At 45.8% G+C, this 23,875-nt stretch overlaps 1 long non-coding RNA gene across 1 annotated transcript; it reads left to right on the forward strand.

Annotated features, from left to right (window-relative positions):
- Positions 1 to 612: 612 nt before the first annotated feature.
- Positions 613 to 23,626, forward strand: LOC140484488 (uncharacterized). The gene is made up of 3 exons (XR_011962186.1): positions 613 to 841; positions 2,468 to 2,579; positions 23,214 to 23,626. It is a non-coding gene; the product is annotated as an uncharacterized lncRNA (long non-coding RNA).
- The last annotated feature ends 249 nt before the right edge of the window (positions 23,627 to 23,875 follow it).

Here is a 23,875-nt window from a genome sequence, read left to right on the forward strand (position 1 = left end):
GAGTCACAGAGACAGTGACCCTGTGAGGGGGCAGAGTGGAGTGGGAGCTGGAGGATTACACGTCCCTGGGAGTCACAGAGACAGTCACCCTGTGAGGAAGCAGAGTGGAGTGGGAGCTGGAGGATTACACGGACCTGGGAGTCACAGAGAGGGTGATATTGTGAGGGAGCAGAGTGGAGTGGGAGCTGGAGGATTACACGGACCTGGGAGTCACAGAGACGGTGACACTGTGAGGGAGCAGGGTGGAGTGGGAGCTGGAGGATTACACGTAAGTAGGAGTTACATAGACAGTGACCCTGTGAGGGAGGAGATTGGTGTTGGAGCTCGAGAATTACACATCCCTGGCAGTCACAGAGACGGTGACCCTGTGAGGGAGCAGAGTGTAGTGGGAGCTGGGGGATTACACATCCCTGGGAGTCACAGAGACAGTGACACTGTGAGGGAGCAGAGTGGAGTGGGAGCTGGAGGATTACACATACCTGGGAGTCACAGAGACGGTGACCCAGTGAGGGAGCAGAGTGGAGTGGGAGCTGGAGGATTACACGGAACTGGGAGTCACAGAGACGGTGACCCTGTGAGGGAGCAGAGTGGAGTGGGAGCTGGAGGATTACACGGACCTGGGAGTCACAGAGACGGTGACCCTGTGCGGGAGCAGAGTGGAGTGGGAGCCGGAGGATTACACGGACCTGGGAGTCACAGAGACCGTGACCCTGTGAGGGAGCAGAGTGCAGTGGGAGTTGGAGGATTACACGTATCTGGGAGTCACAGTTATAACTTTCTGCTGCTGGGACCTGCCTGCACCCAGTTTGGAAGAAGTGCAAGAGCCATCACAGAAAAGGCTGTAAGTTCATTGGCTGATAAATACACTGTTATTAACGACTATCAGTTAATTGCTGTAAGTCAGCAAAGTTATTTTTCCAATTCTGAAGTAAGGTTTGAACTCAGAAATAAGAGAGACTGTGAAATTCTGAGCTAATATTGTCAATTACCCTCAGTAAGCCACAGTGGAATAAGGGACTTAACCATATTGTTATTTCCCGGATGTTAACTTCATTCTAAGTAATTATTTAAGTTATTCTAGACTGTTGCATTTTACGACATGGCAAGACATATTTGTCAGATGGAAATTGTGTTCTGTTACATTGGGAATTCATAGCCCCTGCTCGTGTCCTAGATGAACACGGGGTCTCGGAGATCAGACAGTGCTAGAGACTCTGTGATGCTGAGAGTTATGGGGATAGCACACACAGAGAGCAGATCACCCTGCAGACATGACAGCCTGGAATAAGGAAGGGAATGGGGGACTAGGCAATCGAAGAGAAACAGTCAGGGAATCCAGGAATACCGTGATATCTCCCTCTCAATTCAGTTTCCCAATTTGGAAGCTGATTAAGGTGTAGGCTGCTCAGGGGAGGGCAGTCAGAGCCATGTCTGTGGACCCACAAGCAGCCTGACTGTACAGGATCGGAGGGAGAAGGAAGGAGGATCAATAGTCACAGGGGAAGAGGATCAATAGTCACAGGGGAGTCAGGAAACTGAAGAAGGTGTCAGTATTTTTGTAATTCCAGGATAGTGGGGTTAAGAATGTCACTGTGTCTGCAGGACATTCGTCTGGGGTACAGTGAGCAGTCCAAGGTCAAGTCCATGCTGGTAGGAATGATCTGGGTAGGAAGGGTGACGTGGTCTGGGAATCAGAATTTAGGGAGCTAGGTGGATAGTTAGCAAGCAGGACCTCAAATGTAGCAATCCCTTGGTTACTGCCAGTGCCGTGTCAAAGTGAGAACAGAACTCGGAGTTTTAGGTAGATGAGAGTGTGACTGGAACGATGGTGCAGCAGGAAGGGCTTCGGTTTCCTGGGACATTGGGACTGGTTCTGAAGAAGGCAGCAACTGTGCAAGGTGGATGGGCTAACGTGACAGAGCCGGGACTGCATTTCTTTTGGGGTTTTTTGGAAGGGATTGAAAATAACTTGGTGTGTGCTTAGGATCCAAAAAGGAATATTAGAGGAGACTACCAGGAATCTCAAAATACTGGGAGATACATTTGGTACTAACTTACAACAACAAGTTTATCAGTGGAAGATGGAGCAAGAAAGAAAGCCTTAATCTGAGGTTCTCTGCATAGACATGAATACTCGGAGTGTGTAGAGTTACAGATGCAGATTGGTGTGTCTAAATCTGGCTCAAGGAATGACAGGACTGGGTGTCAAATATTGCTGGGGATAAAGAATTCCAAAATGATAGAAGTGAAGGGAAAGGATGAAGGGAAAAGTACTGGTTTAAATTCGCATTAGTTTAGGAGTCCAAGACAAAGATGATCCATCCAAGGAAACAATTAATTTGGCTGGAGCTACAGAACAAAAAAATATACAATTAAACTGTGAGGTACAGTCTGTCGGCAGAAACCAAAAAAAAATGACGGAGGGAATAAATATTAACTGATATTAACTGTGTTATTGGTGTTGCAGGGTCACGAGGTTCGAGTATTCCTAGATTACATGGAGGAGAGCTTACTGCAGGAGTATGTGTCCAGCCCAAGACAGCATGTACTGTTGGACCTGGTCCTTGGAAAAAGATGGGGCAAGTAGATCCAGTGTCAGTAGGGGAAGATTTTGGGGCACAGCGATCATTTTATTGTAAAGTTCAGGATGACGGTAGAGAATGATATAAGTAACTGAGAGTGAGAAACATTAGTTGACTGAGAGCAACCTTCAATGGGGCAAGAACGAAGCTGAGAACGTTTGACTGGAACACCAATTTGGTCAGAAAATGACAAACTGAACCATGGGCTCCCTGCAAAGACAAGATGGCTTGGGTCCAGTTGAGGAAAGGTCCCTCAAATAGGAACAGCAGGATAAACAATCCCAATGATGCTTCGTGTGAATAACAATAGAATATGTGTCAGATGGAGAACCGAATTAAGAGCCACGATGAATGCTGGAGGTTCAGAGTGGAGATTGTAGAGCAGAGGGGAATTATGGGAAAACTGAGAGCCACCATAGAGCTGTCCCGGAATCCTCCTGTGGGCCCCTCATAATAAGCGTATCAAAAGATGGAGTAAGGCTGCGTCGAAATTAGAAAGAGGATTTATACCTGGAAAAAGATCTTCGCAAGTAGTTAAGATGTACTTAGATGCGTTGGAGATGCATGTTTGACTGAAACATTCAGGAGGCGATTAGATGATATTTGATACAAAACAAATGTGAGGATGTGAATGAAGGAGGAGATCATTACTCAGCAAAGAGTTCAGTTGAAGAGCTGGTGTAGCCATGATCGACCAAATGATACCCTTCTGCGCCAAAAGGCGTCTGTGTCATTCCGTGAGATGTCTTGAGAGTCCTCCAAATCCATAAATATTCCGTCTTTATAACCTCGTCGATCCTGTATGATACATTCTAAATCTCCATCAGCCAATGTCGCCGTCCTTATCTCTGTAACTCGTACAGCCCATACAAACCTCCTTTCTCTGGAATCTCCTCCAGCCCCAATAACCTTTCCTCTCTATAAAATATTTCTCAAGTCTTTACAGCTCTCCCCTTCTCTGCAACTGTCTGATCCATAGAAACCTAATCTTTGCAATCTCCTCCAATCCACACAACAATCAGCCTTACTAACCTCCTCCTGCCCTTCCAGATTGCAATATCTCCATAGACTCCAGCCACTACAGTGTTCATTATATCTCCAACGTTCTCTAGCACTGACAACACTGCCAATCTATTTTCTTTGCTCCAGTTCCTACAATTTTCCCTGTTGTGTACCCTAATCCAATGCCTAACCAGCTGTGTAACATCCTCTAGTCCCAACCATGCTCCTGATTCTGTAACCACCTTCTGCCCCGACACAGCTCACTGTCTCTGCAACCTCCAGATTCTAAACCCGTCCTGATCTGTGGAAATTCCCCCAGCCCTCCCTCTCTCTGTAATATCTACCAGATGTTACAACTGAAATAACTCCACCGAGGCTGGTATCCTGTTACCAAATCACCTTTTATTTCTTCATGCATGATCCATGGCACTGACCCAAGCTAGCTCAGAGCCGGCTCTTATAGTTAACAGAGCCCCTGATGCTTCTGTTTATTTATAAGCCAGGATTCCCTGATTAGAGCCAGTTAACAGTCCCAATCAGGTAACACGTATTAATGAGATTTAACTGACTGACCTCGTTCCAATCACTGTAAAAACACTCTACGTATCTCTAAAGTTACTTAACACCTACAAATCCCCTAGTCTCTGAAACCTCCTGCAGTTTCACCAATGCTGTCTCTGTAAATTTCCCCAATGGCAGTCCTGTCCCTTTCAGTCCATCCTCCTGTTATCAATCTCCTGCAGGACCAATACAAGCTTTTTTTTCTGTTTTCTACAAACTCTCCGTCTCAATGTTCTCCACCCAAAATGTCTCTTCCTAATCACTAACTGGTTCCAAAGACTCGGTCTGCCGTTTGTGTCTGACGTTCTTCATAAGGAGGAAGGGGGTTTCGAAACAGGGAGCTTCATAGGGCATGGAGACCTTTACACAAATAGGAATGTTTGTAGAAACTAGTGGGTTTCCAGAAGTGGGAAGGGTGATGGAACATGTCGGATGTTTCAGAGACTGGCAGTATGTCGGCACAGTGGACAGAACTTTTTTTATATCTGGAGCTGAGAGGTAAAGATAAATAAATCATGTGATAAATTGTCCAGGTAACATTTTCATCAGGTGTCGGGGAGGGTTTCTCTCTACAAGGCTCTCGTAGCCAGAATATTGATCTGGCTGCTCCAGCTTCATTTTCACTTCAACAAAAACCTAAAACTATTCTTGTCTTTGTAATCTTCACCCTCGAGGACAACCCAAATCCCTGCAATATCCCATATCTTCCACACAACTTCCTATCTCTCTAACCACCTCTGGACCCTACAGCAATCCTGGACTTTGCACTTGCTGCCATCCCTGAATTCCTTCCTAACGTTTCAACAAGGCCAATGAAATGGTAGTTTTAAATAACATGATCCAGGTCAGATGGAGCTGTCATAATGGAGATGTGGCTCCAGTGTGACAATGACCGAGAACTGGATATATCAAAGGGGTTTACCATTTACACAGGAAGGATAAAAAGGCTAACTCAGTGAAGTACACTGTATAAAGATTGGGATCAGTATTATTGTGATGATAATCAATTCACACACTGCTCCTCCCTGTTTTTTCCCATCATTCCTGTGTATTGATCCTGTCAGATATTGGTAACCCTTGAAAACTTCATAAAATAGTACAGTATAGTGGAAATCACTCTGCACACTGTCTACATTGGACAAGATGTAATGTTATTTTTGAAGCCCTAGTTCTCTCTCCCCAGAGACGATAGGCCTTCCAGTTCAGCTCGCGGCACCTTTTTAAAATGGTTTGACAGTTTCTACCTCTACTCCACTTCCATGCGTGACTCCCAAATCTCGACCATACTCTGGGTGAAATAACAACCTTCCTCAGTAATTCGCTAATATTTCAATTAATTACATTTAATATTCACCGTTTGTAATGCAATTCTACAACAAGACCAAAATGTTCTCTCCCTTTCTACCCAGGCTCCTGACAATATGTGCACCCCAATCAAATCTCCTCTCAGCATCCTCCATTCACCTATCTTTCCCCATAACTGCACTTCCACTGTCACAGGGTAACGGATCTCCTCTGTACCCTCTCCAGTCCAATTCCATCCTTCCATGTGATCGGGTGACCAGAACTGTATACATTCCCCAAGTTGTGACTGAACTCATTATTTATACAGTTCCTGCATAAGCTTCCTGCTCTGAAATTCTGTATTTTGGCTGACAGAGGAAATCATGCAAATTGCTGCATTAAAAAGATTATTGATCTGTCCAGCTACCTTCATTTATCTGCCCACACTGACCATACTCTCATTTATTGTGTCTTCCTCTCTCTTGTTGATGTCCCCAAATGCCTTGCCCTGCATTTCTCTGGGTTGTTTGCTCCATTCACCTGGACCCCACAGTTTCTGGTTTTAAACAGTCTGCCATGGGATCTCTTGTCAAATCCAAGTAGGTCACATGCAGTCACAAGTTACTGCCTCAAACCGACACTGTCAAATTAATTACACACGATCTTCATTGAAAACATCAAGGCCGACTGTCCTGGAGTCCCTGGGATTTCCTCAGTGACAGTTTATCCACTGTCTCAGAATTCTAGCCTCGACCTATTCAGTTAGTCCCTTGCTCCACATTAAACAAAGTTGCGGTGTTAGCCATTGTCCAGTCCTCCGGAACCATCCCTGCATACAGGGAGGAATTGATAATGTAGGTAAGTATAAGGCAGGGGATTTTCCCCGGCACCTTTTCACAGTCTGGAACATTGTGTTACCCCTTTTTAAGGAATTGAATCTCCTGTATATTTCTCCTTTCCAAGTTTGTTGCTCCCAATATTTCATCCCTATTTTGATTCAGACAGACAGAGGCCTAAACCATCTTATGATTTGGTAAAGTCTCATTTTAATCGGGTTTTATGGAGTGTTTCTCTCCACAAGGTGAATTGCATTTTCTCATGATACCATCCCCAATCTGCCTTATACCCTACCTGCCTGCGTGGTCTTCCTCTCATCTGACACTAACGTGATGATTTTTCCCCTTCTTCATAAGAATTGCCCTCTGCCTGGATACCCAAGAATTTACCGGCCTCCCTGTTTCCAGGAGCCATCTTTAAAAAGTCATTTTACTCTTGAATTGTGAACCCGAAACTGGCCTGGACATGGCAGAAGGGGTAAACTGGGGCCCCACTTTGTGGGCAAGGCCCTGGTCCTGGTGTATGACATGGTGCATGAGAGGGACATTATCTTCCTCCAGGGATTGCAGGGGAAGCTATGACACCAGACCCTGCCAGCTTGGTCAGATGCTGATCCCTGGGTCAGTGAGGTGCCAGCCTTCTGGGTGAATATCTAGCAGTATAGGAAGGAGGTCAGTGACCTTCTCCATGCACCAGGGTAATTGCCACCATCTGCACTTTGTGACTTCACTCTCACTCTCTCTGTTACTGCACCCGCCTCTCACCAAGGCTCATGTTCTCCCACTCTCACTGAATGCAGCATCTTCTCTCAGTCTCTTTAATCTCTTCTCTGCCCCTCTGCCCAACTCTGCCTGGTGTCTGTGCTGCCCACTCACTCACTCAGAACACCTCGACACCTTCCCCCCAACTGTCCCAGCACTAACAGCTGTACCAACCACTTCCATTTCACTAATTCTCCTTGGTAATTCTCACATTCCGGAAGGAACCATCCCACACTAGGGCACAAAGAACGAAGAGGGATATGGGGCAGCCTAACATTCATCTCCTCACACCCTCACAGGGGAAGGATCCTGACCCTAACAACCACGAGCGGCTGACTGACCATGTCCAAGCTCCCGGACTGGGATCTGAGATTCCCCCTGTCTCACTGTGCTGGGCACCGTGACTGACCATGTCCAAGCTCCCGGACTGGGATCTGAGACTCCCCCTGACTCACTGTGCTGGGCACCGTGACCGACCCGGTCCAAGCTCCCGAACTGGGATCTGAGACTCCCCCTGACTCACTGTGCTGGGCACCGTGACTGACCGTGTCCAAGCTCCCGGACTGGGATCTGAGACTCCCCCTGACTCACTGTGCTGGGCACCGTGACTGACCGTGTCCAAGCTCCCGGAATGGGATTTGAGACTCCCCCTGACTCACTGTGCTGGGCACCGTGACTGACCGTGTCCGAGCTCCCAGACTGGGATCTGAGACTCCCCCCTGACTCACTGTGCTGGGCACCGTGACTGACCGTGTCCAAGCTCCCACAATGGGATCTGAGACTCCCCCGGACTCACTGTGCTGGGCACCGTGACTGACCGTGTCCAAGCTCCCGGACTGGGATCTGAGACTCCCCCTGACTCACTGTGCTGGGCACCGTGACTGACCGTGTCCAAGCTCCCAGACTGGGATCTGAGACTCCCACTGACTCACTGTGCTGGGTACCGTGACTGACCGTGTCCAAGCTCCCAGACTGGGATCTGAGACTCCCCCTGACTCACTGTACTGGGCACCGAGACTGACCGTGTCCAAGCTCCCGGACTGGGATCTGAGACTCCCCCCTGACTCACTGTGCTGGGCACCGTGACTGACCGTGTCCAAGCTCCCGGGCTGGGATCTGAGACTCCCCCTGACTCACTGTGCTGGGCACCGTGACTGACCGTGTCCAAGCTCCCGGACTGGGATCTGAGACTCCCCCTGACTCACTGTGATGGGCACCGTGACTGACCGTGTCCAAGCTCCCGGACTGGGATCTGAGACTCCCCCTGACTCACTGTGCTGGGCACCGTGACTGACCGTGTCCAAGCTCCCGGAATGGGATTTGAGACTCCCCCTGACTCACTGTGCTGGGCACCGTGACTGACCGTGTCCAAGCTCCCGGACTGGGATCTGAGACTCCCCCCTGACTCACTGTGCTGGGCACCGTGACTGACCGTGTCCAAGCTCCCACAATGGGATCTGAGACTCCCCCGGACTCACTGTGCTGGGCACCGTGACTGACCGTGTCCAAGCTCCCACAATGGGATCTGAGACTCCCCCTGACTCACTGTGCTGGGTACCGTGACTGACCGTGTCCAAGCTCCCAGACTGGGATCTGAGACTCCCCCTGACTCACTGTGCTGGGCACCGTGACTGACCGTGTCCAAGCTCCCAGACTGGGATCTGAGACTCCCACTGACTCACTGTGCTGGGTACCGTGACTGACCGTGTCCAAGCTCCCAGACTGGGATCTGAGACTCCCCCTGACTCACTGTACTGGGCACCGAGACTGACCGTGTCCAAGCTCCCGGACTGGGATCTGAGACTCCCCCCTGACTCACTGTGCTGGGCACCGTGACTGACCGTGTCCAAGCTCCCGGGCTGGGATCTGAGACTCCCCCTGACTCACTGTGCTGGGCACCGTGACTGACCGTGTCCAAGCTCCCGGACTGGGATCTGAGACTCCCCCTGACTCACTGTGCTGGGCACCGTTACTGACCGTGGACAATGATATCAAGCTTCCTGAGTTTGTGTTCCTGCTAAACACCAAGACAACACAGCAGACGGGTGAATCAGGTAGCTCTAGCTGAGGGGAAACGCTGCTAAAGGCAGGGTAAGGCAAGGCAATAATTCTGTGAGCATTCAAGTCAGTTCAAAGTGAGTGTGTAAAAACATGGAGTGATCAGCCCAGAGGGACAGTCCATGAGCTGGGTGTGTGTCCCTGAGCACAGTGTCCTTGTTGCAGCATTACAATGAGAGTTGTCAGTGCAGCCTGAGCTGCAGCATTGAAGTACTGAAGCGTACTGTCAGTGGGTCCGGGATGTGCTGGGAATGCATGGTAAGGCTGGCATGTGTCAGATGCCATCATTGGTGGGTGTGTACATGCAGCATCTCTCTGTGCAGTGTCCCCCGAGACGTTGCTGTTCAGGATAGAAGTCTGCAGGAGCACGCGCCGAGATGGAGTCACCAGGTAACAGGTCTGACTTTCGTGTCAAATTCTCCATATTGAGTTTCCCCACAGTCGGGGAGGATATGAAGCTGCAAGTTGATGAGCGGGTGGATCTATAATAATGTGGTTGTTGATCATCAGTAATCATTCAGTGAGGATCTCGCCTCTCCCGTGCTCAAATCTTGGCATTAACAACAGTCCAGTACAGGAACAGGCCTTTCAGCCCAGCAAGCCCGCACTGACGCATGATGCCGTTCTAAAGTTAAAACAAAAGTTTTTGCTCCAACACCCTCTATGTCATTCTATTCCCTACTTGCTTATACTTGTGCCAAGATCCCTCTTAAACCTTGCTATATTGGCTTCTTCCCCTCTATCATTGCATTCCATGCACTTTACATTCTGTCTGTAACAGCAAAAGAAACTTACCTATCACATCTCCTGAACTTTCTCCCTTTTACCTAATACCTACAGTCCTGAGTAATTGATACTTCTACTCTGGGGGGAAAAAAGCCTCTAACTGTCCTTCTATCTATGCCTCTGATAATTCTATAAATATCTATCAGGTAGCCCCATATCCAATGATGCCCAGGTGCACACAAACCCTATATGTTCAATTTCTCCTTCTGACTAATACCCTCCAAACCAGACAACATGCTGGTAAAATTTTTCCATATCCTCTCCAACACTTCAACATTGTGTGGCAAAGAGTACTGTACACAATATTCTAAATGTACCTCGAAATAAGTTTCTCTACAGCTGCAATATGACCTGTTAGTTTTCATAGTGCATGCTCTGATGCATGTCTGCAAGTTTGCCGTCAGTTTTCTTGATCACCCTATCCACCCGTGTTACCCCTTTCAGGGAACTGTGGAGCTGTACACCTAGATTCCTTCGTGTGTTGATGCAATCAGTAGTTTTTCCATACAATTTATACTTCTCTCCTGCATTCGACCTTCTAAAACGCATCACGTCACAACTGTCCTGATAAAGTTACATCTGTGTTTTCTCTGTCCAAGTCTGCAGCTGACCTATATCCCGCTGTATTCTCTGGCAATCATCCTCCCAATATGCACCTCCGCCAATCTATTTACAGATCACAAAAGCACTGACCCACCACTACTCTGTCTTCTCAGACCAAGCAGTTCTCTATCCATCTTACTAACTGATCCCCTTTCACTTCACCTTCTGTATGAGCCTGCCATAAGGAAGCATATTAAAGGTCTTGCTAACATCCAAACGGCCAACATCCAGCCCCATTCCCTCATCAATCAATTTTGTCACTTCCTCAAAATATTCAGTCATATTTGTGAGACATGATCCTCCCCACACAACTGTGTTGCCGGTTGCTCGTACATCCAGATTAGAGTACTGTTGGAGCTGTACTCATTCAGACAAGTGATTATTCCATCATGTTCCTGACTTGAACCTTGGAGAGTAGATTAGATTCCTTACAGTGTGGAAACAGGGCCTTACATTCCTTACAGTGTAGAAACAGGGCCTTACATTCCTTACAGTGTAGAAACAGGGCCTTCGGGCCAACTAGTCCATACCAACTCTCCAAAGAGTAACCCACCCAGACTGATTTCCCTCTGACGAAAGCACCTATCACTATGGGCAGTTTAGAATTGCCAATTCACCTGACCTGCACATCTTTGGACTGTGGGAGGAAACCATGCAGACACGGGGGGAATGTGCAAACTCCACACAGTCACCCAAGGCCGGAATTGAACCTCGGACTTTGGTGCTGTGAGGCAGCAGTGCTAAGCACTGAGCCATCGTGCCGTTCTTGATGGTTAACATATAGTGGGGGCCATACTGGTTACTGTACAGTGGGAGGTATGTCAGGCTGTGACGGTTACTGTACAGTGGAAGGTATGTCGGGGTGTGATGGTTACTGTACAGTGGGAGGTATGTCAGGCCGTGATGGTTACTGTACAGTGGGAGGTATGTCGGGGTGTGATGGTTACTGTACAGTGGGAGGTATGTCAGGCTGTGACGGTTACTGTAAAGTGGGAGGTATGTCGGGGTGTGATGGTTACTGTACAGTGAGAGGTATGTCAGGCCGTGATGGTTACTGTACAGTGGGAGGTATGTCGGGGTGTGATGGTTACTGTACAGTGGGAGTTATGTCGGGGTGTGATGGTTACTGTACAGTGGGAGGTATGTCAGGCCGTGATGGTTACTGTACAGTGGGAGGTATGTCGGGGTGTGACGGTGACTGTACAGTGGGAGGTATGTCGGGGTGTGACGGTTACTGTACAGTGAGAGGTATGTCGGGCTGTGACGGTTACTGTACAGTGGGAGGTATGTCGGGGTGTGATGGTTACTGTACAGTGGGAGGTATGTCGGGGTGTGATGGTTACTGTACAGTATGACGTATGTCGGGGTGTGACGGTTAAAGTACAGTGGGAGGTATGTCGGGGTGTGATGGTTACTGTACAGTGGGAGGTATGTCGGGCTGTGATGGTTACTGTACAGTGGGAGGTATGTCGGGGTGTGATGGTTACTGTACAGTGGGAGGTATGTCGGGGTGTGTTGGTTACTGTACAGTGGGAGGTATGTCAGGCCGTGATGGTTACTGTACAGTGGGAGGTATGTCGGGCTGTGGTGGTTACTGTACAGTGGGAGGTATGTCGGTCCAGGAAGCTGCAGACTGTATGAGTTATACACAATATGATTCTGCTGCTGCTGATGGGCCATTGTACCTCATGGATGATCGTGATTGGTTGCTTGACCTGTTTAAAGTCTGTACCATTCAGTACATAACATGGTGAGGAGGGTCTGCAAAATGTGAGGTTAGCCCTTGCTCCCCATAAGGACTGTGCAGTGACCATTGTTACTGATACATGAAATGTAGGGGTGATCTGCAGCAGGCAGATCGGTGATGATGTGGTCAATTATAGGTTTCCCTTTTATTGGTTCCCCATCACCTGCCGCAGAGCAGTCCAGCCACCACAGGGTCCAGCATCAATGCTGAGCACTATGATTATATTAGATTCCGAACAGTGTGGGAACAGACCCTTCTGCCCAACCAGTCCACGCCCACCCTCCGAAGAGTAACCCACTACCATGGCCAATTCACCTGAGCTGCATTTCTTGGGACTGTGGGAGGAAACCCACGCAGACACGGGGAGAATGTACAAACTCCACACAGGTAGTTGCCCAAGGCTGGAATCAAACCTGGGTCCCTGGTGCTGTGAGGCAGCAGTGCTAACCACTGAGCCACCATGCCACTCTATATTGGCTATGTGCCATGGAGCTGCCCTCTTCTACCTGCCTGTACCTTTCAGTGGGACAGAACCTACCAGAGAGGATAGTGATGCCTGGGACATAGTCCTGTTCACAGAATCCTGGTTTACAGACAATATCTGATTGTTGCTTGATTAGTCTGTGGGAAATATACAACAAGTCAATTTTACATTCTGTATAATTGAAGAGTAAATTTCAATTTATTTCTTACATTTTTAAATAAACCAAACATCATTGTTTTTCAGTTGAAAGCAATTGAAATGAACAATAATTGATTTACCAGAGCGCAAACCTAACTATTACAGTTCAGTGAATGTAGTAAACAGCCAATTCATGTTCAGTTCAGTGAACACACCATCTTGCAGGCAGCAAAGCTGTTGGAAATGACATTGAGAAAAAACCTGAACTCAGACACAGTGTTACTGGGCCTCACCATGACGTCCAAAACACTGGCCATCTCCAAAATCTGTCCAGAGAGCTTCCAAACTGGAGCTGGACAGTTACTCACACAATCCCTCACAATAGACTGGTTAGAGACATACCTGAACAACAGGGAGATGTGTGTGGGACAGACTGGTCAATGGACTAGCACATGGCACTGGTCCAGACACAGTTCAATATTTATAACAATGACCTGTAAACAGCCATGTCTTGGAAGTATATCCCTTCCAGTGTGGGACCTAAACTCTGTAGTTCTGTACCTTGGACGCAATCCTGAATGAAAGTGTTATAAAGGTGATGGACTCCTGCAGCACATGGCATCTTACATTGAATCCCTCATAAACCATATCCAGTGTATGTTATCTATACAATGTCAGTATCCAAACAGATTTGTGCAGCTCCATTGATGGCCGGCAGCGGTACAGCCCAACGTACTTGTGTGTGACTTGATCTGGAAATCTCTGTGTAAATGTTTGCAGCATTGTTCTAACCATTAACAGTAAAGTCTTATTACTGAAGGTCCGACATCCTTTCGTAATACGAACTTTTAGATTGTCCAATAAACACAAAATCCCCACTTTATTTAGTTCATTTTTATAACAATATGATGAAAACAGTGCACAACTCACAGTATGGAGCATTGAAATGATGGGTCTCAGTTCCAAACCCAAGAGAAATTTATTATTAAGTGCAAGGACTTTGAAATAGAGCATAGAACATAGAACAGTACAGCAAAGAACAGGCCCTTCAGCCCATGATGTGGTGCCGACCACTGATCCTTGTGTCTGCACCCTCAAATTTCTGTGACCATATGCATGTCCAGCAGTCTCTAAAATGTCCCCAATGACCTTGCTTCCACAACTGCTGCTGGCAACACATTCTATGCTCTCACAAATCTCTGTGTAAATATCCCGCCTCTGACATCCCCTCTGTACCTTCCTCCAACCGGCTTAAAACTATGACCCCTCGTGTTAGCCATTTCTGTCCTGGGAAATAGTCTCTGGCTTTCGACTCTATCTATGCCTCTCATTATCTTGCATACCTCAATTAGGTCCCCTCTCCTCCCTTTCTCCAATGAAAAAAGTCCGATCTCAGTCAACCTCTCTTCATAAGATAAGCCCTCCAGTCCAGGCAGCATCCTGGTAAACCTCCTCTGAACCGTCTCCAAAGAATCCACATTTTTCCTATAATAGCACGACCAGAACTGGATGCAGTATTCCAAGTGCGATCTCACCAATGTTTTATAGAGCTGCAACAAGATCTCACAACTCTGAAACTCAATCCCCCTGTTAATGAAAGCCAAAACACCATGTGCTTTCTGAACAACCCTGTCCACTTGTGTGGCCATTTTAAGGGATCTATGTACCTGCACACCAAGATCTCTCTGTTCCTCCACACTGCCAAGAATCCTATCCTTAATCCTGTACGCAGCTTTCAAATTCGAACTTCCAAAATGCATCACTTTGCAGTTATCCAGGTTGAACTCCATCTTCCACCTCTCAGCCCATCTCTGCATCCTGTCAATGTCATGCTGCAGCCTTCAACAGCCCTCTATACTGTCAACGACACCTCCAACCTTTGTGTCATCTGCAAACTTGCTGACCCATCCTTCAATCCCCTCATCCAAGTCATTAGGAAAAATTGCAAACAGTAGAGGCCCAAGGACAGAGCCCTGTGGAACACCACTCGTCACGGACGTTCAAGCAGAATATTTTCTTTCTACAACCACTCGTTGTCTTCTGTAGGCCAGCCAATTCTGTACCCAGACAGCTAAGTTCCCCGGTGTCCCATTCCTCCTGACCTTCTGAATGAGCCTACCATGTGGAACCTTATCAAATGCGTTGCTGAAGTCCATACACACCACATCCACTGCTCGATCCTCATCATCACCTGCCCCTCACAAAGCAGTGTTGACTGCATTTAATCAAGCCTTGCTTTTCCCGACCGTCAGAAATCCTATCCCTCAGAATCCTTTCTAACACCTTGCAGACAACAGTCGTGAGACTTACTGGTCTGTAATTGTTGGGGATTTCCCTATTTCCTTTCTTGAAGAGAGGAATTACATTTGCCTCCCTCCAGTCCTCAGGTACGACTCCAGTGGAGATCGAGGATGCAAAGAACTTCGCAAGTGGCGAAGCAATTGCATTTCTTGTTTCCGTAGCAATTGTATTTCTCGTTTCCAAAGCAGCTGAGGACAAATTTGATTCGGGCCTGGCAACTTGTCAGTCTTAATATTGCTCTTCAGAGGGTCTGTGTGGACTTGTTGGACCTAAGGAACTGGTTCCACATGTAAGCAAAAATGTGCTGAAAAAAGCAGTGTGTGTGTCATCATTTTGATTCAAACCTCAACCCACAAAGTCACATTTGAAGACCCTTCTAAGCTATTGTCCATCCTTTCAGCAGTAACTGACTTGTTAATTAATAAAGCAACATCACCTCATCTTTAACACCCTGCTTTGTCCTGTCTATAGTTCCAGTACAACAGAGTATTGAGTTGTTTGCTCTAACCTCCCTCAAAAGAGCCTCTGTGATGGTAAAACTGTCACACCTCCACATGTCAACTCATTCCCTTATCGCACCTGTCAGCCTGTCTTATAATACTCCCAGCATTAATCTAAGCTGGAATATAATACCTGGAATACCCTGTACCTCGGAGTTCTTCAGTCATTTCCTGTTTGTTATCAAGCTGCTCAAACCATGAACCACAACTCTAACTCTGGCACTAAATGAATATATGCGGAATTGTAATTTCTTTTTTAAAAAAAAACATATTCATCAAATGCAACTTTCCAGAACTGAGCAGTCAGCTGCACATACAATGAGTTTCTGATGGTTAATTCCCCACTCAGTGTACAGAGGGGACAGCCCTCAGTATTGGAGAAAGTGAGGACTGCAGTTGATGGAGATCAGAGTCAAAATGTGTGGTGCTAGAAAAGTACAGCACGTCAGGCAGCATCCGAGGGGCAGGAGAGTCGATCTTTCGGTCATAAATTCTTCATCAGGAAGGCATTGGTGCATTCCTTTATTTTTTCATTCCATGATTCACAGAATGTTGTGAACTGTACTTACTCAGGGAGGCAGCACTGTGTATTGCACTGAAATGGAAAGCAGTCAATCAGTTGGTTGGACAGGGTGCAGAAAAGTTGAGGGGAAGTATACACTGATTGAATGAATTACAAACATAAGGATAGGTAAATCCCCTGGGCCACATGGGGTTACCCCAGGAAGTGACGTGAGAGATTGGCGTGCCTTTGGTGATGATCTTTGCGTCCTCACAGTCCACTGGAGCAGTGCCAGCCAGATGATTGAAAGGTTACAAATGATACACCCTTGTTCAGCAAATGGATTAGGGATAACTGTGGGATTGACTGAACAGTCAGTCTTACATCAGTGTGGGCAAAGTATTGCAGACGTTTCTGAGAGGCCGGATTTACAATTACTTAGAAAACAATAGTTTGATTATACATAGTCCGCATGGCTTTGTGAGGAGCAGGTCATCCCTCAGAAACCTTATTGAAATCTTTGAAGATGGAAAAAGCACATTGATGAAGCGAGACCAGTAGATGTGGTGAACAATAATGTTAACAAGGCCTTCCCCATTGTCGGCTCATTCAGAAGGTACAGAAGCATGGGGCGCAGAGACATTTGGCTGTCTGGATACAGGGGTGGCTGGCCCACAGAAGACAGAAGATGGAAGCAGTTGGAAAGTATTCAGCCTGGAGCTCAGTGACCAGTGGTGTTCGACAGGGATCGGCTCTGGGACCTATTCCCTTTGTGATTTTTATCAATGATTTTGATGAGGAAGTGGACAAGTAGGTTAGTAAGTTTGCCAATATCACGAAGGTTGGTCGGGTTGTGGATAGTGTGGAGGGCTATTGTAGTTTGCAACAGGACATTGACATGATGCAGAGCTGGGCTGAAAAGTGGCAGATAGAGTTCAACTTTAAAAAATGTGAAGCAATTTATTTTAAAAGGTTGCATTTGCATAAAGCATACAGGGTTGAAGGCAGAATTCTTGGCTATGCGGAGTGACAGAGGGATCTTGGGGTCATTGTCCATCGATCTCTCAAAGTTGCCACCAAGTTGATAGGGTTGTTCAGAAGGAATACGGTGTGTTGTCTTTCATTATCAGGGAGATAGAGATTATGAGCAGCGAAGTTATTTCTTTGCTCTATAAAGCTGTGGTTCAACCACACGTGGAAGCCTCAGAGAGTGTGCAGAGGAGACTTACCAGGGTGCTTCCTAGACTGGAGGGCATATCTTACAACGAAAGTTTGAGCTGCTAGGGCTTTCCTCCAGCAGTAGTAGTAGAGTCAGATCCATTAGGGATATTTAAGAAGACTCTTGGATAGGCACACGAAAGTTAGTGCATTGAAGGTTATATAGGTAGTCTGATCTTAGAGTGGGGAAAAAAGGCTGGCAAAACATTGAGGGATGAAGTGCCTGCACTGGGCTGTACTGTTCTATGTTGTAAATTTCACTCAGTTTGTGGATTTTCGTCAGTTGGTGAATGTGTGAGGGAGTGAGGGAATGGAGTGTGTGAGGGAGTGAGGTGTGTGAGGTCAGGAAGGTGGGTAGGGACGTTAGACCAAGACGTCCATTTTTGATGTAATTGTTACATTCACCTTAGTGTCAGCACAATATGTGTGGTTATCAAGACCAGACAAAATCCACAAGTTCAGTTATTAAAACGATTTAGGCTTGCTGTTTGCTCCTGGTTTCTACAGATACATTCTGCTGGGTGACCCATGAATCAGTATCTGAATATCCACAGACATGTATAATTTTGTTTTGATACTGTTGAATGTGAAGGTACATTTATTGGATGTAGTTTCAGAGGGTTCACTGTAAGACACAAAATGCTTCAATAGACTGTCAAATGTGAACGTTTTCACCCAGTGTCTGGCCCAGGGTGCAGATGTAGGGAGTCTGGGGGACATGACAGATGTCATCACCATAAGTAATGTGTGCGTTGTGATTCTGACACTCCATGTCCATACATCTGCTCCATGGGCCAGGCTCTGACTGATGATGAACTTGTAAGGCCTGGTTCTTGGTCAGTCATTGGTATCTAATTTAGACAGCATTTGTACCTACACTGAGAGCAGTGATAGACTGTTGGCTAGTTTCCTCCTGCTCAAGGTGGATTCCAAATGATTCTCTGTGAGGGAATGTTTCTATGACTGCCCTGACACAGGTTGGAAACTCTCTTCACAGATTCAGGACCAGGGCAGGGTCTCTGCCAGCGCTCCATGCAGCTGTGAGGTCCAGTAGCACTGTACCTGAATTCAGGCCTTTTAGAATCCACTTTTAATGTCGGTCATGATGCAAAGTGATGGGTTTGCTGACCTGAACAATGATCAGGAGATTGCCATATTTATGAATTGGGCAATAATAAAGTATGAGCTACAATTATTCAATGAACAATAACTGCATCATCTCTGAAAACAATGAAGTTGATTTTATATTGATAGAATTAAAATATAAACACCAAACAATCTTTTATGATACAAAAGTAAGGAATCACATTTTTATTTGTATCGAAAAAGGACATGTTGTCTGACTGTGCTGGTGATCACAATTACACATTGAATCTCAGTATTCAAATGCATACATTGTCACCCAATCATTTGCAAAATGGTTGATCTCTCCATGATTTAATATTCAGAGTGAGCAAATGATTGAACAATCAAATGGAATTATAACTCTGACACATTTAAATATAATCAATCGATTTTAATTTCTCATCTGAAATGTGTGAGCTCCAGTTATTTGCCAACAATTCTATTAGTTTTAAAATAATGATGGAAAAGGATAGACGAGATCTAAAAGTTGAAGTTTTAAATTGGAGAAAGGCCAATTTTGACGGTATTAGGCAAGATCTTTCAAAAGCTGACGGCGGCAAATATTCCCAGGTAAGCAGACGGCTAGAAAATGGGAAGTCTTCAGAAATTAGATAGCCGGAGTCCAGAGACAGTATATTCTTGTTAGAGTGAAAGGAAAGCCTGGTAGGTATAGAGAGTGCTGAATGACTAAAGAAATTGAGGGTCTGGTTAAGAATAAGAAGGAATGATATGACAGATACAGATATGACAGTTTGAGTGAATCCTTAGAAGAGTATAAAGGCAGGAGGAGTATACTAAAGAGGGAAATCAGGAAGGCAAAAAGGGGAACATGAGATAGCTTTGGCAAATAGAGGTAAAGAGAATCCAAAAGGTTTTTACAAATACATGAGATAAAAAGGATAAACAGGGAGAGAATAGAGCCCTCAAAGATCAGCAAGGTGCCTTTGCGTGGAGTCACAGGTGTTGGTAGAGATACTAAACGAGTATTTTGTATCAGTGTTTACTCAGAAGAAGGACATGGGAGATGTAGATATATGGAGAAATAGATGGTGATATCTTGAAAAATGTCCATATTACAGAGGAAGAAGTGCTGGATGTCTTGAAATGCATGAAGATGGAAAAATCCCCAGAACCTGATTAATCAGGAGAAACTTGAAAGGGTTCAGAAAAGATTTACATTCATGTTGCCAAGGTTGCGGGGTGTGAGCTATAGCTGGAGGTTGAACAGGCTGGGACTGTTTTCCCTGGAATGTTGGATACTGAGAGGTGACCTTATAGAGGTTTATCAAATTATGAGGGGTATGGATAGGGTAAATAGACAAGGTTTTTTTCTTCTGAGATAGGGAAGTCCAGAACTAGAGGGCATAGGTTTCGGTTGGGTAGGGAGAAAATGTAAAAGAGATGTAAGGGGCATTTTTTTCTCACTCAGAGGATTGTACGTGCTTGGAATGAACTGCCCGAGGAAGTGGTGGTGGTTAGTACAATTATAATATTGAGATGGTGTCTGGATGGGTATATGAATAGAAAGTGTTTCGAGGGATATGTGCTGAGTGCAAGCAGGTGGGAATAGATTGGGTTGGGATATCTGGTTGGCATGGACAAGTTGGACCGGACAGTCTGTTTCCATGCTGTCTATCTCTTTGACCCTGTGACTGTAATTTAGAAATGATAATAATTTGACATGCATTATCAAATAAATAAATCGTTTATATTATTAAATTGCAGCATACAATAAGTTGAAAACTTGCTATTTTTAGAATGAATGATAAAGAACAAAGAACATTACAACACAGGAACAGATCCTTCAGCCCTCCAAACCTGTGCTGATCCAGATCCTCCTATTGTCTAAACCTGCCACCTATTTTCTAAGGTCCTGTATCCCTCTGCTCCCTGCCCATTTATATTTCTATCTAAATACATCTTAGATAACGCTTTCGTTCATGCCCCTACCCACCTCCGCTGGCCACACATTCCAGGCTGCTACCGCCCTTTGTGTAAAAAACTTGCCACATATATCTGCCCCAAACCTTTCTCCTCTCACTTTGGACTCATGACCCCGAGTAATTGAGTTCCATAATCTGGGGGAAAAACTTCTTGCTATCCACCCTGTGTATATCTGTCTTGATTTTGTAGACCTCAACCTTCAACTTTGTCATGAAAATAGTCCTAATCGACTCAATCTTGCTTCATAACCAGCACCGTCCATCCCAGGCAGCATCCTGCTGAACCTACTCTGTACCCTATTCAAAACATCCACATCCTTTTGTTAATGTGGTGACCAGAACTATATGCAGTATTCCAAATGCGGCCAAACCACAGTCCTATGCAACTGTAACATGCCCTGCCAGCGCTTGTCCTCAACACCTGATCCAATGAAGGAAAGCATGCCATATGCCGCCTTGACCACTTTACTGACTTATGTTGGCATCTTCAGGAAACAATGGACCTGAATACCCAGATCTCGCTATAAGTCAATTTTCCCCAGGACTTTTCCGTTTACTGGATCTTTCAAAATGCATCACCTCACATTTGCACAGATTGAACTCCATCTGCCATTTCTGTGCCCATCTCACCAATCAATCTATATTCTGCTGTATTCTCTGACAGTCCCCTTCACTGTCTGCTACTCCAACAATCTTGGTGTCATCTGCAAACTTGCTAATCAGGCAGCCGATACCTTCTTCCAAATCATTGATATATATCACAAACAACAGTGGTCCCAGCACGCATCGCTGTTGCACAACACTGGTCATAGGTCACCATTTTGAGAAATCCCCTTTCACTATTACTCTCTGTCTCCTGTTGACCAGCCAGTTCTCTATCCATCTAGATAGAACTCCCTGGACCCCATGCGACTTCACCGTCTCCATCAGCCGACCATGGGGAACCTAATAAAACGCCTTACTCAAGTCCCCCAGTACCTTCTCCAGCAACTTCCCTACCACTGACGTCAGGCTCGCTGGTCTACAATTACCTGGATTATCCCACTATCCTTAAGAAATAAGGGGACAATATTAGCAATTCTCCAGTCCTACGGGACCTCACCCATGGTCTATCATCCTGCAAAGATATATATTAAAGCCCCAGTTATTTCCACACTCACATCCCTCAGTAACCTGTGGTTGAACCCATCCAGACTTGGAAAAGAGTGAGGGTTTGTAAAAAGGGCACAACAGTAACTATGGGTGGCTTGAACATGCAAATTGGCTCAATTAATCAACTGGACAGTGATATCCTTGAATATAGAGTATATGAGAGAGTATTTCTGAGAGCAGGACGATATGGAAACAACCAGAGAATGCGGCAGCACGATGGCTCAGTGGTTAGTACAGCACCAGGATCCCAGGTTCTATTCCAGCCTCGGGGGACTGTCTGCGTGTAGTTTGCACATTTTCCCCCTGTCTGAGTGGGTTTCCTCTCACCGTCCAAAGATGTGCAGATCAGGTGAATTGGCCATGCTAAATTGCCCATAGAGTTAGGTATATTACTCAGAGGGAAATGGGACTGAGTGGGTTACTCTTTGGAGGGTCGGTATGGACTTGTTGGGCCGAAGGGCCTGTTTCCATACTGTAGGGCATCTAATCTAATTTAGATTTGATATTATTTAGCATGGAAGGATTGGTGAATGAGCTTTATCTTGGAAGAAGTTACCACAACATGCTGGAGTTTCACGTTCAGATTGAAAGAGTGAAGACTGACTCATACATGAGAGTTTTAGTGTTAGGCAATGATAATTATACTGACCTAAGGAAGGAAGGCTGTATGGTCTGGGGGGAGCAAAGATCAGTCAAAGGCAGGACAGCTGAAGAAATTTGGCAAATAGTTAGGGAGATACTAAAGATTGAAGAGGAATTGCATAACGGAGAAAAATCATCCATACCTTGATAAGGAAGTCAAGGATAACATGAAGGCACATCCCAGTACATGTCATACTGCACATGTTAGTCACACTGTGGAGGATTGGGCAAGTCAGTGGCCTCGTGGTATTACCATTGAATTCTTATGTGATAAACCCAGATAATGTTCTGGTGACCTGGGTCCAAATCCTGCCACAGCAAGTGGCGGAGCTTGAATTCAAATCTGGAATGAAGAGACTGATGGTGGTTATGAATCGATTGCCAAGAAAAACATACCTGGTTCACTGATGTCCTTTAGGGAAGGAAACTGCCGTTCTACCATAGATTCACCACTCTCAGACTGAAGACGTTCCTCCTTATCTCCATTCTAAAGATTATCTCTTGACTCTCAGGCTATGTCCTTGATCTTTTCTCTCCTCAATGTGAAAGCGTCTTCCCAATGTCTACTCTGACCAGGCAACCAGTACTCTGTATGCTTCTATTAGATCCCCTTTCACCCTTATAAACTGCAGCACCTATCGACCCAGAGACCTCATATGTTGAGCTTGTAATTCCTAGGACCATTCTTATGAAGCTACTCTGAACATGCTCCGGGGTGGTACATCCTTCCTGAGTTATGGGGCCCAAAACGGTACACAACAAACCAAATTTTGTCTGACCAGAGTCTTGTCGAGCCACAGAAGTCCATCCATTCAAGTCATTGCAAAAGAAATGCGATCACTGTATTTAAGGCCACCTTAAATAATAATCTTACGATGGACAATAATACATTTACCATGGAGTGACAAAAGTGAACAATGATTAAAACATGCTGGGAAGAAGAACCTAGCCTTGACCAAAGTCTCTGTGCTCTTCCACATGCTACAGAATGCAGACAGGCTGCGGCTACCCACAAATGGTTGCAAACAAACCTGACAGCTCCAGACCCTGTAATACACACCTGAAATTGGACCTGAATGGGACCATGGAATGTCGCCTTTGGGCCATCAATGTGACAACCCCAGGTTGGATCTGATTAATCAGGGTAAATGAACCTGATCATTTCATTGGCAGATTCTTCACACCCTCCCAAAAGGCGTGAAGACTTGGGAGGATAAGAATCAACGTAAAACTGCTTAGAGACTGGTAGCTCGAGAAAAACCACTGAAAGACAAGACATCTACAAGACCATCAGAAGAACAAGAAGACTTCACCACGTGGAATCTGGTCAACTTCTAGTGGGGTGATATGTGATCATCCAAAGTTCAGTTAAACAATAAGATAGATTGTAGTGTTTTTCATTACGGTTTTGTACGTTTTATTGTTCTAATATTAATTGTGTTCAATAAACAAATATCATTGTTTATAAGAGATGTCTCAGTTCTTTTGCTGAATATAAGATTTCAAACACAGTATTTCCCTCAGTTTCTTCATCTAGATTCTTCATGTACAAAGTAAAAAGTTGTGGTTCCCTTGCAAAATACCAGTTGTCATTGGCTGCTATCCTTGAAGGACCCTTTTATTCCCACTCTCTACCTTCTGCCAGACAG

This window comes from Chiloscyllium punctatum, chromosome 13, assembly GCF_047496795.1.
Source record: "Chiloscyllium punctatum isolate Juve2018m chromosome 13, sChiPun1.3, whole genome shotgun sequence".
NCBI lineage: Eukaryota > Metazoa > Chordata > Chondrichthyes > Orectolobiformes > Hemiscylliidae > Chiloscyllium > Chiloscyllium punctatum.